At 34.3% G+C, this 16,076-nt stretch overlaps 1 protein-coding gene across 1 annotated transcript in view; it reads right to left on the bottom strand.

Annotated features, from left to right (window-relative positions):
* The window catches only part of LOC101885829 (uncharacterized), a 108,589-nt gene extending 92,812 nt beyond the window's left edge, over positions 1-15,777 (bottom strand). Inside the window, exons 1-5 of the mRNA XM_087287554.1 lie at positions 14,787-15,777; positions 14,103-14,625; positions 13,803-13,947; positions 13,466-13,699; positions 13,278-13,381 (exon numbers count right to left, since the gene is read on the bottom strand). The gene's annotated coding sequence lies outside the window, so the exon portion shown is untranslated. The remainder of the gene's footprint in view (positions 1-13,277; positions 13,382-13,465; positions 13,700-13,802; positions 13,948-14,102; positions 14,626-14,786) is intronic.
* Positions 15,778-16,076: the final 299 nt, after the last annotated feature.

The raw sequence follows: 16,076 nt of genomic DNA, 5'->3' as shown, positions 1-16,076 counted from the left end.
TATTAGACATTAGGCCACCATATAGTACTGTTGAATTAAAACAGGTATGGAAATGTTAGAGAAATTAAAATAGTGTAAGATGTAATGTAACTAGTGAGGAAACACTAGAATAAGATTAGGAAAAATAAGTGAAGCACAATCTAAAGCCAAAGAAATGAATTATAAGAACATTTAACAAATAGAAAATTAAGCATATTTACATATGATAAAAATGATTGAGAATTAGAAAAAATAAGTTGTTAAACAGCAAACAAAAATAGATAAATAAATTAATTAATTAAAAAAAATTGGATAAAAGGAGTCTTTATTTGATGAAGGAAAAAATGGGGAAAAAAATAATTTATTAAGTCATGAGCTAAATTCTATATATATTAATTAAGAGGACGTATGGATGAACTTTGGGGGACTGTAGTCTCGTACCTACCAGACATCTCTGAGTATACTGGCAAATGGAAAGGTGTGTGAAAAAACACAAAGCAAAATGGCTGTGGACACTTTTGACATGAACTTTTTGCCCAGGATTTACTGAGGACTGAAAAAGCTACATTTGTTCAGAGACATTCAAAAGAGACACTAACAAGAGACTGATGAACTGATCAAAAAGAAAAAACTCTCCACCAGAACTTTACATCAGCTGAGTCAAAGAAAGAAGCCAGCCCAAAGAGAGAGGGGGAAACACTGTGCCCTGATATGAAGGAAGTTCAGGACAACATAGAAAAGACTGTTGCACCAATCTGGAGCTAGTTGTCTCAGGTTGCGAGGGGGGATAGCCTGACAGTCCATCTCAAAGTAGCTCCTAGTCCAAATTACGTTCAAGCATTACAGAAGGAAAATTAAGAACAAAAGTTTAGCTACCCATTCTTGTATCAAATCAGACTCCTGTCAATTTTAGAGAAATTATTATCATGCAAATTTGTAAAAAAAAAAAAAAAAAAAAAAAAGTGTTATAAGGTAATTTTAAGGTGAAACTTTAAATGATGAAATTATATATTATGATGAATGGTAAATAATTTGAGTTTAAGTTTCAGTAGGCTTAATAAAAGTTCCTTAAACATAGAAGGATAAATTACAATGCAGGGTGGTGACTAAAGAAAAAGCTTTTGCTAAGGCAATACATAATTTGGAGAATAAATAAGAATGGAACTAAGTATTTAAGTTCAAATCAAGTAAAGGAAAATCTTAACATAATTGTATTGTGAATGGCCTAAATCAATATTGGATAGTGAAAACTGGAAAAATTCAAATCTAGAAAAATGATTTATAGTTAAAGGAAAGATTGAAATAACAATTTGAAATAAATTCATAGGACATAAGGTCAGAAAGTAACAGTTCTAAATTGCTATGAGAAAAATTGAAAGAGAACAGTGTTTAAGAAAAAGATAATATTTTACATGAAAACATATGTGAAAAATAATTAGAAAAAAAATTAAGGAATAATAATTAAAACAGAGAGAAATTTACAAAGCATACAGTAAGTTTTAGCCAGCTGATAAAAAAGTGCATCAAAATTGTATAAACAACTAGTTTAATGGGAGTGCCTTAGGAAATAATTATGAGCCAAAAGAAAATAACTCAAAGATAAAAAAGAAATTAATATATATATCAGAAAATAAATTAGTAAAGGAAAGAAGTGTCAAATTCCAACTAAATGATTGTCATTACAGGACTGAGATGCAGATGAAATCAGCCAGCACAGTGAGGGTTCAAATTAAATCAGATGTAGATCTGCCCAGAAAGAAAAAACACTAGATGCAGAAATAGGGATTAAACACTATTGAAAAGTTTGTGTAAAAATAGGAGCATTAATAGAAACATTGACTGTAATATACAATCTGTCCTAGACATTTCTATTTAAATTTAAAGTAGTAATAAATGTATAAATGACTAATAATTTTTGATGGAATCTAAAGGCAATAATTACATATGAAGACAAAACAAGATTATGTTTAGGTTATGATTTAAGAAAATCAATAGGAGAAGATTTTCCAGCTGAAGTTTATATTGTATGTGAAGATACAGTAGGTGAGAGTTCAAAGTGGCTATTAACGCCGCGGCTTGTACCGCCGCCGTTTGAAATAGGTGCCGCTCTGTTTTTAGTGTATGACCGCAGTTTGTGAATGAGCCGCCAGGGGGCGCAAAGGGACGGGATGCGAACGGACAGAAATAGCCCATACAGCTACTGTGCTTGTAAATGATATTAAACAATAAGTCAAAGCATTATAATTCCTTCATTAATCATTTAAAATTTGTTAACACGCTTTATTGTAAACTTTTTAAGTGCAAAGAGGATTCGTTTTGGAAAATAGAATTGAAGAAGTAAAAGACAACTAAAATGAAAGCACAAACATTTAGTACAAATAAGTAGTCTTAAGTAAATAAATAAATAAATAAATAAATAAATAAATAAAGCAGCCCAAATATAGAAAGATGTTCAGTGTTTGCTATTTTGATAGGACTAAGACAAGACATTTTCATTTATGTTTTATTTCTGTTTTTATTTCCATTTTCGTTGTTGATTATATTTTACTATCTCATTTATGTCTCAACAATTGTACATAAACGAATAATAAACGAATAATGAAAATAAATGAATAATGAAAATAGGCCTAAATAAATTATTTATTTAAAGACATTGCCGTACAGTACGTGAAACACTGAGAAAAATAAATTGACCTACCTTAAGCAGATCACTAAAAGTATAATAAAAATATTTTTATATATTATATATATTTATATATTATTTTATTTTTAATAATTTAGTTTCAGTTCTGTTCAGTTTTTTTTTTTTGCTTTTTTTTTTCAAAACGTCAATGTTCTCCTGTAAAGTAGCTATAACTGTTGTTTTGGTTTTTTTTTTTTTTTTTTTACTTATGGCTCAGTATGTTTTGTATTTTAACTTCATATTCAGTCACCTTGCATATGTGTGTGAAATATAATGCCGCATAACCGCGGAAAAAGAAGAAAAAGCTGTCAAAGGTTAGAGCTAATTCATCAAAATTAGCTATATTAAAATACAGCATTTATGTTAATACTGGCAGAGTGTGAACAAACTCAAGGCTAAGATATGCGCTTGCCTTTTAATGCATTTGCGGCCTTTTTATAGGCTACAGGCAACTATGTATAATAATGTTTTTTTTTTCTTTTTTTTGTATGGTAAAGGACAATGCACATTATGTTATTGATGTAAACTTAGGCTAAAACTTACCATTGATAAACGTGACCTACCTCAAGCAGATCACTTAAAGTATAAAAAAAAATAAAGTAGGCTATATGTATATATATATATATATATTCTTAATAAACTTCACAGCCACAAATATAAAAAACACAACTTGTATTAAAACTGGGCGAGGATTAGAAAGAATACGATGCTTGTTATATAATTTAAATTTTGATTCCAATTTCTGCAAGCACATTTTTTCACTCGCTACTCTGCCAGAAACTTCGCCGCCGGAGAGCACCTCAATAATGTAAACATTTGTTTAAAGATGGAGCGCAAGATGTGCCGAGTGGCAACATGTGAAGAACGATGGCAAAGCTAAGTGTGATTATTGTAATAAACTAAGTTATAAAGCAGAGTCCCGACCAACAGGACTAAGCATATGCGGTTGGCTCATTCTTCACGAATATAGAATTAAAATAATGGCGCGTTAGGTTCACAAAGCAGCGCATTCTCTCCGCCTCATCGTTTAACCAGCGGGACACGCTGCTGAAGCAGGAGAGACACTCCGTCATTCATAATCTTAGCTGATGTATCGGAGTCGAATGAATATATCAAAGAGGAATTTTCTTTTAACAGTCCCGATATGTTTAATCTTTTTATTTATTTTTTTTTTCGTGTCATTTCTCTTCAGCAAATTATATATATTTTTAAAGCTGCTTGATTCTTTTAAAACCGAAAGCAGAGCCCGTGGTGTTTTTCCATAAGATACTCCTTTATGAATGTTTTAATTTTTTATTAAAGTCTTTAATGTGCATTTTGATAGTTTTATTTTATTTCAAGCAGCATCTAAATGCGAATTTATCCTCAAAACTTGGCATGAGAGCGATGCAAGTCATGTGTGGCATAATTGCCTTTTTTCCCTGCGCGTGCGAGATCAATTTCTGATATTTTTGCAACTATAATGAAAGCATAAACATTCAGTACAAATAAGTAGTCTTAAATAAATAAATAAATAAATAAATAAATAAATAAATAAATGAATAAAGCTGTCTTTTAACCTAAATATAGAGAGATGTTCAGTGTTTGCTATTTTGACAGGACTAAGACAAGACTTTTTCATTTATGTTTTTATTTCTGTTTTACTTACATTTTCATTGTTGTATATAGTTTACTATCTCATTTTATGTCTCAACAATTGTAGATAATAATAAACGAATAATGAAAATTAATGAATAATGAAAATAGGCCTAGATATATTATTTATTTAAAGACATTGCCGACATTGAGCTTAAGTTGAATGCAGCTTCATCAAAAGCAAAAAATAAATAAATAAATAAATTGACCTATTTTAAGCAGATTATAATAAAAATATTTTTTGCCGCAGGACATAAATTAAGTCTAGCAGGTTTATTTTTTAATAATTTAGTTTCAGTTCAGTTTTTTTTTTTTTTCAAAACGTCAATGTTCTCCTTTAAAGTAGCTATAACTGTTGTTTTGTTTTGTTTTTTTACTTAATGGCTCAGTATGTTTTGTATTTGAATTTCAATTTCAGTCACCTTGCATATGCGTGTGAAATATAATGCAAGCATAACCGCTGAAAAAGAAGAAAAAGCTGTCAGTTAGAGCTAATTCATCGAAATAAGCTATATTAAAATACAGCATGCATGTTAATACAGGCAGAATGTGAACAAACTCAAGGTACGGCTAATATGCGCTTGCTTTTTAATGCATTTAAAAAGATTTGCGGCCATTTTATAGGCTACAGGCTATGGTGTATAACAATGTTTTTTTTTTTTTATTTGTATGGTAAAGGACAATGCACATTGATTTGAAACTTTTAATTGCATTTTTATGTCCTGTAAATAATAAAAGTTGAATCAGATTAATAAAATCGAATCTGAATACCTGCAAACGGGGCCACGGTTACTTTTTTTTCACTGACTGGCATGACTGGCAAACGCGTCAGAAAAAAAACTGCTGAATCTCTGCAAATATTTGGTTAACTTATAAAACAAATGTATGGTTTAGTGATGTTGGTAATGAATAAAAAATTGCAAAGCAGAATTAGTTATTATTTATAAAGTTATTATTTCATTGATCTGAACATAACCATTTATAGTATAATTACTAACCCGTCGTCTAAAATATTAAAATAATAGTCTATTATTTTATTCGTGGCTAGAGCTTGATTAAATTGATTAACAAGCCATGTGCTTTTGTTTGTTTGTTCTCGGTACTGGGTATACGCAAAACATTTTCTAAAATGTCAAGCAGTATTTGTCTATAGCTTTAATTAATTCAAAATATTAAAAATAACAATAATAAAATTATAAAAATACAAAGATAAATAGAGCAGCATTTTGCTAATTATAATAGTCCTTTATATTTATATACATGTGTTTTTGCATATTCGTTATTTCACTTGATGCATTCGTTATTTAATGTTTGAATACTGAAATAAAAAGCCATCGTTTAAAAGGTTATTTCACCATCAAAATGTAGCCTGTTATATGTATCATTAAGGTTTTATATAAAACTGCTGTGCAGTGTAAATGGGACCTTAATACAGTTTAAAGCGAAGTTGTCTGTAAGGATGATGGGCATGGCATGTCTATTGTTGTGGCTCGCGTTGTGAATATTAGAAAATAACTGTCGGGTGAAGGCTTTATGGTCGTGCGGAATTGTCTGCTGCTGTCATGGCTGAGCAGGCAACACCCTATTCAGCTAGGCTATGTTCGGTGTTTTTATGTACAAATTCGTTTTGGCGAATGCTAGAGCGTAATACAGATATTTTAAATAACAAGTAGTTCAGTCCAGAAGTTGCTGTGCATAGAAACATTCATTTTCATAAGGCCCCATATTTAATGCGGTTTGGTTTTAAAACGCATAGGTTTTGCTACGGTTACACCATCCGTCCTCGGGAGTTTTGGATTTTGTGTAACCATGTTTGTGGAAAACACTTGAGGGTGGAGACATACCCCTTCCCCCATCTCATAACCAAAAGCTTGTCTTTCAGGTGTTAATGGGCATCAGTGAGACCGAAATCATGTCGCATTTCCACTGTCGGTCTATAGCTCGCATCGCGTAACGCAAACCCAGCCCCCAGAACGTCCCCCGACTGTTGGAATCGTGCATCCGTTAATAACTCGGTAGAAAATGTATTTTATAACATCCTCATTTAGACACAGTCAAACATTCAGCCCAAATGCACTGGAGAGACCTGAAACGTGTTCCCAAAAATGTTCTGTTTGCACAATTTGATTATTATCATCATATCCAAATACTTTATAAATAATATTCTAAACCTTCTCTGGTGTTTATTGTTTTTAGAAAATATCTAAAATCTTTTAAAAGAAAATATCTTGTAAAATAAAAGTTTGATTTGGCTTTAACGGTTTTATTTATGTAGGCTATATAGGCCTACCTAAACTGTTATAGCTTGATTTTGCTTGTTTTATATTGGTTTATTTATTTAATGCGATTTTATTATATCCGATAATGTAATTCTTTAAATTATATTTCAATGTGGCTGAGGCTTATCAAGATATGACACTTGTTTTGAGTCTACAAAAGGTAATTTGTAAAGTTTTATGTCTTTCTGTTGTATTCATATGGTGTATTATCTGCAAAATAAATAACAAAAAGAAAGAAGCCGCTAGCAGCATCAACAGAGCTGTGAAGAGAGCGCTCTTTTGCTCGGTCTCTCACACACAACCTTTATGTCTGCCGTGTCTTTGTGTAGATTATTATGCGTTATTGAAACATCAAGGGAGACACAGCAAAATCACTTATACATTAAAATTGTATTATTCTATGCAACAGCCTTACATTTAAAACGGAAACATAAGGGCGATTATAAGCAAAAAGACCTCAGCCTATAAGTCTAGATGTTTTCTTTTCCTTTTTTATTTATTTGTTTATGTGTTTGGCACATGTGTGCGATAGAAAAACTAGTGTAATTACGGCAAGCCATCTTTCCCAGACTCGGGGCAAATTCCGCCTTTCCTTTTACTCCGTCCCGAAGCCCCAGCTGGCCCTCCTGCCATCCACTGCGTAAAACATATGCTGGATAAGTTGACGGTTCATTCCGCTGTGGCGATCACAGACTAATAAAGGGACTAAACCGAAAAAAAAATAATGAATGATGAATGAATGAATAAATTAATAATAATAAAATAAAAATATGGTAATAATAAACACAAATGCCGCGTAAGCGGCCTTTTTTATTTTTAGAGATGGTACATTTGAATTGCCTTCAAATGATGGATCTGCGACAGAGAAACTAGGGGTTTTGGGGGACATGCATCACTATATCCTTTTTTCCCCAAACTGTGCATAGTTCAGCTGCAAGTTACTGTACGTCTTTTTTTGAAAAAGCACCCCATGTCCGCTAGTGCCGCGCGCCTCTTTCTCTGGGCAAAAATGAGTTGATTTTTAAAATAATAAATATATAGATTAATTAAATTTTCAGCAAAAGAGACATTTATTTCATATTTCACTATGCATTTCATCTGATCTTTATAGCTTAATTAAACACATATTGTCAAAACCCACACATAGGCCTATTGTATGAAAATGAAAAGGGCATTTTTTGTTATTATTAGACTATTATTTGTTATTTGTTGCCTAGGCTATTTTCACATTTGAGGTGCTTTATTGGCATGACAAGTAACTGTACATTCGTTTTGCCAAAGCAGTGCACGTCTCACAAACAAGAGAGTGCAAAAAGGGCAGTAGTGAAAACAAATATGAAAATAACATATAATAAAAAAAGATTAATAAAAATAAAAATAGAATAAAAAAAATAATAATAAAAATAGATTTTTGATAACATTAAACAGGATAAAGGTAATAATAGTAGCCTATTATCAAAAGTAAGTCCACATAAAGAGTTCCAGTATTTGTGTGTTGGAGACAGGAGCGGGTATTGTTGGGTGAACACACAGCAGCACACACACTCCCCCAGTAAGATGGGTTCTGTTCGACAGGGACTCAAAGTTGTTTTGTATGTGTTGGATTATCGGGTAGAATTTCTCCCGGATCTCAGAGTATTTAGTGCACTCAGTTAGGATATGCAGCTCCGTCTCAATCAGCTGCTGAGGGCACAGCCGCTTCTCCACCGGCAGCCATGTTTTTTTTGTGCCGGCCCGTCTTTACGGCTAGCTGATGTCCGCTGCCCGCTTCTAACATGTTAGAAAATACTGCAAATCAAGCTGTCGGTATCTCCCCGCGGTTGAAATTGTTCGTTATTCGGAAAAAAAGAAGAATAAATATCAGCGCGCAGTAGTTGCTTTCTAGATCATTTTAGGCCTATATTCAGCTGTTTTAATCTTGCAATTCTGATAATTAGAGATAATGTCTGTTTTTATCAACTTGTCTGTCATTTATTTCTCATTTGCTACTTATTTTATTAATTTGTTGATGTTATTAGTCGCTTTTTAGGTGCTGCTATGAATAAAATAAAACTATTAAAAAGCACATTAAAGACTACTCATAAATTAAAACATTCATAAAGGAGTATCTTATGAAAAAACACCAATTACCGGGGTCTGCTTTTGGTTTTAAAAGAATCAAGCAGCTTTAAAAATATAATTTGCTGAAGAGAAATGACAGGGAAAAAAAGATTGAACATATCGGGACTGTTAAAAGAACATTCCTCTTTGAATTATTCTTTCGAGTCCGACACATCAGCTAAGATTATGAACGACGGAGTGTCTCTCCTGCTTCAGTGGCGTGTCCAGCTGGTTATAAACGAGGAGGCGGAGAGAATGCGCTGCTTAGTTACGGCTCGATATATTTAAATAAAAACTAACAACGAGTTGCTTATAACGCTCAAAAAGTTAAACTCAAATGCACAACCCTTGTTGGTTGCACCTGCGGGATGCACAATGAACCTAACGCTCCATAATTTTAATTCTATATTCGTGAAGAATGAGCCAACCGCATATGCTTAGTCCTGTTGGTCGGGACTCTGCTTTATAACTTATTAGTTTATTACAATAATCACACTTAGCTTTGCCATCGTTCTTCACCACATAGCCACTCAACACATCTTGCGGTCCATCTTTAATGTTTAGATTATTGAAGGTGCTATTGACGTTTTGAGAAAAAAATTAATAGTACTGAAACTAAATTATTGAAAATAAACTTGCGGGAGTTCATTTATGTCCTGCGGCAACATTATTTTTATTACACTTTAAGTGATCTGCTTGAGGTAGGTCACGTTTATCAATGGTAAGTTTTAGCCTAAGTTTACATCAATAACATAATGTGCATTGTCCTTTACCATACAAAAAAAAAAAAAAAAACATTATTATACACCAGTTGCCTGTAGCCTATAAAAAGGCCGCAAATATTTTTAAATGCATTAAAAGGCAAGCACATACCTTAGCCTTAGTTTGTTCACACTCTGCCTGTATTAACATAAATGCTGTATTTTAATATAGCTAATTTTGATTAATTAGCTTTAACTGACAGCCTTTTCTTCTTTTTCCGCGGTTATGCGGCATTATATTTCACACGCATATGCAAGGTGACTGAATATGAAATTAAAATACAAAACATACTGAGCCATTAAGTAAAAAAACAAAACAAAACAACAGTTATACTTTAAAGCAGAACATTGACGTTTTGAAACAAAAAACGGAACTGAAACTAAATTATTAAAAATAAACCTGCCAGACTTAATTTATGTCCTATTTTCATTATTCATTTATTTTCATTATTCGTTTATTATTATGTACCATAATTGAAACATAAAATGAGATCGTAACTATAATCAACAACGAAAATGTAAATAAAAACGTAAATTAAAAATATAAATGAACATGTCTAGTCTTAGTTCTATCAAAACAGCAAACACTACATCTCTCTATATTTAGACTAAAAGACTGCTTTATTTATTTATTTATTTATTTATTTAAGACTAATTATTTGTACTGAATGTTTGTGCTTTCATTTTAGTTGTCTTTCATTTCTTCAATTCTATTTTCCAAAACGAATCCTCTTTGCACTTAATAAGTTTACAATAAACCAGGTAAACAAAATTTAAATGTAAGTTGAGGTGATCGCAAGTTCACAACTGTGAGGTGATGTGCTCTTCCGGCAGGATAATCTATATTATTTTGCTGTTTTTTATATGCGCACGTTTAAGATTTGAGATTATAACATTGCCATGATAGTCAAAGAAATCAAAACATTATTTTCACCCCAACGCAATTTAATCGGGCACTGAAGGCTAATAACTTAATTCTTATATTTGCTTTTTGACTTCTCACCATGTATCTTTTCTACAGCATAGTATAGTGTAAGAGCATGTCTATTACCAGAAAAACTAAATTAAAATTATATTTTAATTGAACACATCACATCACATACAGTAAGCTACGCCTACAGAACAGTCTGTTTAGCATTGTGAAAAGGCAAAGCTGAATATCTGTGGTTAAAGTGCCACCCAGCGGTCAAATGCTGCTGGCGCATCAAGTACCGCCGTCGCCGCGGTATGAATGGCGGCACAAGGAACACATTGAAGTAGTAACATCTGTATGTCCTTTTGGATGGTAAATATTTTAAGTGGTTTGATTTCTATTGAGTTTATTTTAGGTAACTATCAGAGGAGGGTAGAAACTTATTTGTACTCGTGTAGCTTGATGACTAGCATATACTGTATACACCAGAATGCATAAAGGGTTATAATAAGGGAGAAGATCATTGTATGGACACTGTCACAATATGTGGATGATTGAATTATCTACAGCTTCACAGAGCTCTAGTTCAATTAAAAGACTTGAGTGGAGACCATTGCTCCAAACAGTGAGATGATGACTGTTTTTAGTGTTGACTGGATAGAGAATTATTCTGTAAACAAGCACAGTTGAGAAACTATGATGAGTAGATGATTAGAGGTAGCATCAGGAGCAGATTATGAAGCAGGGATATTTATTACATCTGTGACAAGAGAAGTATTTCCTAAATTTTGAAATGCCTTCAGAAATAAGTTCATAATGGGTTTGCATTCATAAAGTAATCATGAAGTTAATGAGTGATAAATAAATAAAAACATCTAAAGGAGTATGAAAAATTATGAATAAAACAAAAGAGAGAGTAATTGTATTATGCTCAGTTACCAGAAATGGCTGAAAGAGATGAAGATGATCCATCAAGACCAACCCTCAATGAAATATGTGAAAATAATAAACTTAATGGGATTAATGTGTTTACAAGTGCATTGGTGAGTGATGGCATGGAAACTGACAGAAACAAGCATCTAACACCGCATCGCATGAACTGCTATTGGGTCGACCCTTGAAAGAAACCTTGAAAGAAACCTTGCAAGAAACAGCATGACCCTTGCAAGAAACCACATGAAACTTTGCATAAAACCTGGCATATAATCTCACCTATAACCTTGCACATAACCTCTTGGAATGGTTTGCAAAGATGTCTAATGCAGTAGGGACTTTAATAAAGAAACAATTAATTGCCATGTGCATAGCGATATCTGTGCAGGAAACCAGAAAGGAGCCATGTGAGAGAGCAGAGATATAAGGTCCAATTGGTCCAGCTGATCGAGTCTATCTGTGGATGCTCTGGAGAGCTCAGGAGGAAAGGACCATATCTGGATGAGGGCAAATCCAACAGCTGCCAAAGTGGATGCCATTGATGAGGTACCAATGCCTCAAAGGAGCAAAAGGGAACAACTCCAGCAAGGGAAAGCTGACTGGAAACAGAGGAGCCTGAATATTCCAAAGCTCTAAACTACTAAGTGCCACGTGTGGAAGCAAGAGTTTATCAGAACAAAGAAAAGAGTGATTCTGATAATGTGCCTGAATACCACATACAGAAGTGCCACAAGTCAAGGGATGATGAATGCACAACTGCAGATTTCAGAACTCAGACTCTCAACCACACATCTCCATTAACAACTTTTCAAAGTCTAATGAAGATGCTGATAGCTTGGAATAAGAGAAACAAGGATGAGCAAAGATCAAGATCAACATTTGATGCTTTTTACGTTTGCATATTGATTTTGTTTGCATATTGCTTTCATGGTACCTATATATAATATCACTTCAGTATATTCTACATGAGTGTGAAAACTAGCAGCTAGCACTGAACCAACTGAATACTTATGCTTAAAACATTGTTGTCTTTGATGTGTTAAGAGAAAAACAGAGTACAGTCTTTTACTTCCTTCAAATCAAAAGTAAAAGGGAAGATGTTTGGCTGGACTTCTGTCAAAGTACAGTGGCATAATCTAGTCAATTGATAACAGCTATGTGGCTAATATCAGTCACTAGATAGAGGTAATTAAGAGAACTGGATTATGAAATTGCACTTTGGGGTTAAAAGACAATAATATTAAGACTAAAGTCTTAAGAGGAGGGATTGAAGAAGATTTTATTCTCTCTGTATGAAGTATTTTCTAAGTGTAAAGCAGTTAATTTTCTCTTCTCAAAATGTATGTAGTGTTTGCAGCAAACATGCCAGCCTGTGTTAAAAATACAGTGATATGTCTGTGTAAGATGAGTATGCCTGCACAGGAGCAACACTAGGAGAAGGCTGAGTGACTGATTGTGTAGAATAACTGAATATGTAAAGCACTGATTATTTATGTTAAATACTTGTATGAAGCTATATGTGTCAGAAGTTAGAATGAGTAACATATTATCAAGTTATTATCCTATCATGACAATGTATGTAAACACTTAGTTCCTTTGCATAAGTTGCATCTATACTTTACTAACATAGACCTGTAACATCTCTGTTGACATGAGCTAGTGGACTGAGAGCCAAGAATAGCAGGACCCCTTAGACTAAAAACCTATTCAAAAATGGTCAAGAGTTAAAAAGAGACTTAGGGGTGTGTCAAATAATCCTGTATAAAAATTGTAACAAACACACTGAAACTTTAGAAGGTGTCCAGGAGAGACTTCAGAAAGCTCTGGGGTCTGCTCTGCTCTTTCTCGGCTTTATTATGGAGAATAAAGTCTATTTTCTGATATTCAAAACCTCTGGTCTGATAATTTGTAATTAATGAGAAGTCAATATTTACCACAACACATATTGATCTACAATTCAAGTGAAGTAGAATATTACCAATATGAAGTAACACCTGTTCTAAGGTCCTTTTCATTAGCTCCTCCTTCAGTCTGGTCCACACTTCATTTGTCACTTTTGACTTGAATCTGGGATGCAAGGCTGTGCCCTCTCATCCATCTGATATTCAAGACAAAAACACTGAGTCAATCACTGAATAATTCTAATGAAAACAAGAGCAAATTCAGCAGGATTACACTGCACCCCTGGTATCTTTTTGAGAGGTCATTCCAGATAGGGTCCTTGATGGTCTTTGTGAAGGAGGAGTCCTCTTTATTCACTGTGAAGTGGTGCTGGAGCTTATTTAAGATAGGCAGAATCTGACCCAAGTTTTGGCTCCTTTCAGCAGAGACGCAGAGGGTTGAAGTGTAAAGTATCTTTGTAATTTTGACAAACTCTTCTGCTTTTCTAAAATCCTCATCAGAAATTCTCTGCAGTCTGTAAAATATGATCAGATTCATTAGCTGGACTATAGATTCATGAGCAAAATCGTTTACACTGAAAATTGAATAAGCATTTAAAATGAGAACAGAGTTTTTACCTGTCCTTGTCCATTAATTTCTTAAGACGATGGTCCATGGAGGTGGCCTGGAAGGCAGGGAACTGCTCTAGGAATCGCTCCACCATGAGGAATAAGCTATTCCACCTTGTTTTCACATCAAGGATGACAGCATGTTCTGGAAGACCTAAAATGGGAAAGAGAAATTTATGTTTGTGTTGGTTATCAAAGTGGCTGTTTATTTGCAGAAATGTTTTACTGCATGATTTAGCAAAGGATTTTTATTAACTATTTGGCCAAAGAGTTTTGCACTAAGGTTCAACTATTCTGATTTCTACCTACCGAGAAGATGCTGCTTCTCTTTAAGGATAGGTTTAGCCAGGGTGGATCTTTTCAGCCACACCACCATTGCTCTGATCCTTCCTGCCCACTGTGAGACTGAGGTAATTGTGGAAAGCTTCTGAGCAGCAATATTGAGAGTGTGAGCAAAGCAGCCAATTTTTTTAATACTCATCTCTTTTTACTGCTACATCCATGTTTGCTGCATTGTCACAGCAACTACTCTATCCTTTATATTAAATTCATCAAGAATATCTCTTATCTCTTCTGCTAAAATGTCCCCTGTCTGGGATGTGTATACTGCCCTTGTATGTCTCTCATGGAACCCTCTCTGACAAAGTGAAGTGACACTGTCAGGTAGTGGTCCTGTGCAATGCTGATCCAGCCATCAGCAGTCACAGCCACATCTCTCACATCTTGCAACTCTTTCTTGATATTTTCTTTTTCAACTGCAGGTATGAGGGTATTTGAGAGCATGTCTCGGCTGGGGGACTGATATCTGGGGTTTAAAGTGCTTATCATCTCCCTATATTTGACATCATCAAACACAAAAAAGTAACATTAGCATTATTTTATCATTGTTGCTTACTATAAAAAGATTTAAAAATTATCTAGGTTAAGAGACTACCTACAAACATGGCCAACAGCCTTAATGGTAATAATATTACAACATCATTTACAGCTTACTGTTCTTAGCTCCACCATGAAGCCTCCACAGGAGAAAAAGGCAGCAAACTTTTAACAATAAAATTTGTAACGGCCCTGTGGCATTCATCTTTCCTTTCCTTGTTCATTTTTCTGCCAGTGCAATGGATTATCACTTGATGGTATCCTAATTCCAGGGTCAGCAGGAGCAGACTATAACATTAATGTGAAGAAAACTTGAAAGCTAAACTGTTAATGCAGCCAAGGATAAGGACATTTAAATAAGACAAGTTTAATGTGAGGTAAACTTTATCATTTACCGTTAACCTTAAAGCATTTTAGTATCAATTTAGCTAGGTATTTAAAGCCATCGGATCAGTACATAACGCTGCACAGCATACATTAGGTCCAAAAAAAGAATGAATACATTTTCCCCGCACAAACTTAGGCCCCGTTCACACTGTCAGGTCTTGATGCCCAATTCAGATTTTTTTGTCTGTCCGTTTACACGTTCTTTTAATTGTGACCCATATCGAATTCATGCGTTTACACTTGCCATACAACCTATGATGCATGCATAAAGGCGGGTCCTAGCATCTGTGCCACACTAGCCACGATGGAAGAAATTTTCTTTTTAGCTCTACGAAATACGTGGTGTAGTATAAGCAGCAAATGGTTCAGTCCAGATTTACCCCCACGCAGTTTATGTAATGGTACGGCCCTGATGTGTGTGTGTGTGTAAGATGTAGCCTGTGTGCGCACTGGTGTTAAAGGGAATAAAGTTGTTCTATGTGTAGCCCGCAGTGCGTGCATTGATAACGTTAATAGCGTAAAAATTACAACACGAATTTGCCCAACTTGAAAATGATTTTGAGGCGAAGGAGGTGGGGAAGGGCCTGCATCGCAGCTAGCGCTTATTGTTTATATGCTGTATGATGTCCTACACCACTGAGAGGAATTTGTGGTACGAGAGAGATCTCAGGTCTAGTGGGAGCAAATAATGGCGACTGACCACCGTCCTCCATGTTTCCTTTGTTGTTGTTGTTTTTTCCCACGTCGGAATATCCACACACGCTCTCTCTTCCACATTGCACCACATTGTCACAAGTTTAAGCAAAAAAAATCGGAATTGGGTCACATTTAACTGGTAGTGTAATCTGGGCCTTAGCTTTAACGGTACACAAGCAAGAAGTGCTAAAAACTGATTTTGTATGTCTGTTTGCCTTTCGGAGCCCCAACCATCGCGCAGTTATCCTCATCAGTCATGGAAGACGACGCTTGTGGTGGGCACGTTGTTGGAGGCCCTGAGTCAGGAAAATACTAAGAGGATGA

The sequence above is a fragment of the Danio rerio genome, chromosome 16 (genome assembly GCF_052040795.2).
Source record: "Danio rerio strain M-AB ecotype USA chromosome 16, GRCz13ab, whole genome shotgun sequence".
NCBI classification, from domain to species: Eukaryota; Metazoa; Chordata; class Actinopteri; order Cypriniformes; family Danionidae; genus Danio; species Danio rerio.
Note: the sequence above shows the minus strand (reverse complement) of the source record. Positions and strands in the feature narration are given on the sequence as shown.